The sequence below is a fragment of the Ipomoea triloba genome, chromosome 16 (assembly GCF_003576645.1).
Source record: "Ipomoea triloba cultivar NCNSP0323 chromosome 16, ASM357664v1".
In the NCBI taxonomy this organism is placed as follows: domain Eukaryota; kingdom Viridiplantae; phylum Streptophyta; class Magnoliopsida; order Solanales; family Convolvulaceae; genus Ipomoea; species Ipomoea triloba.
Genome location: NC_044931.1, coordinates 16,783,244 through 16,784,698, shown reverse-complemented (window position 1 = coordinate 16,784,698; position 1,455 = coordinate 16,783,244).

Sequence of the window (1,455 nt, the reverse complement as noted above, 5' to 3'; positions counted from 1 at the left end):
ACCTAAGTCTCATTTCAATCCTCGGATCCTTATGAGTCCGCCAGTCTGCCTGCCTTTGAGTGAGTTAGGGTGAGATAACCTATGTCTCATTTCGATCTTCGGATCCTCATGAGTCTGGCAGTCTGTCTGCCTTTGAGTGAGTTAGGTTGAGATAACCTAAGTCTCATTTCAATCCTCGGATCCTTATGAGTCCGCCAGTCTGCCTGCCTTTGAGTGAGTTAGGGTGAGATAACCTATGTCTCATTTCGATCCTAGGATCCTTATGAGTCCGGCAGTCTGCCTGCCTTTGAGTGAGTTAGGGTGAGATAACCTATGTCTCATTTCGATCCTAGGATCCTTATGAGTCCGGCAGTCTATCTGCCTTTGAGTGAGTTAGGTTGAGATAACCTAAGTCTCATTTCATTCTTCGGATCCTTATGAGTCCGGCAGTCTGCCTGCCTTTGAGTGAGTTAGGGTGAGATAACCTATGTCTCATTTCGATCCTAGGATCCTTATGAGTCCGGCAGTCTGTCTGCCTTTGATTGAGTTAGGTTGAGATAACCTAAGTCTCATTTCGATCTTCGGATCCTTATGAGTCCGGCAGTCTGTCTGCCTTTGAGTGAGTTAGGTTGAGATAACCTAAGTCTCATTTCGATCTTCGGATCCTTATGAGTCCGGCAGTCTGCCTGCCTTTGAGTGAGTTAGGTTGAGATAACCTAAGTCTCATTTCGATCTTCGGATCCTTATGAGTTCGGCAGTCTGTCTGCCTTTGAGTGAGTTAGGTTGACATAACCTAAGTCTCGTTTCGATCTTCGGATCCTTATGAGTCCGGCAGTCTGCCTACCTTTGAGTGAGTTAGGGTGAGATAACCTAAGTCTCATTTCGATCTTCGGATCCTTATGAGTTCGGCAGTCTGTCTGCCTTTGAGTGAGTTAGGTTGACATAACCTAAGTCTCGTTTCGATCTTCGGATCCTTATGAGTCCGGCAGTCTGCCTACCTTTGAGTGAGTTAGGGTGAGATAACCTAAGTCTCATTTCGATCTTCGGATCCTTATGAGTTCGGCAGTCTGTCTGCCTTTGAGTGAGTTAGGTTGACATAACCTAAGTCTCGTTTCGATCTTCGGATCCTTATGAGTCCGGCAGTCTGCCTACCTTTGAGTGAGTTAGGGTGAGATAACCTAAGTCTCATTTCGATCTTCGGATCCTTATGAGTTCGGCAGTCTGTCTGCCTTTGAGTGAGTTAGGTTGAGATAACCTAAGTCTCATTTCGATCTTCGGATCCTTATGAGTCCGGCAGTCTGCCTGCCTTTGAGTGAGTTAGGTTGAGATAACCTAAGTCTCATTTCGATCCTCGGATCCTTATGAGTCCGGCAGTCTGCCTGCCTTTGAATGAGTTAGGTTGAGATAACCTAAGTCTCATTTCGATCTTTGGATCCTTATGAGTCCGGCAGTCTGTCTACCTTTGATTGAGTTAGG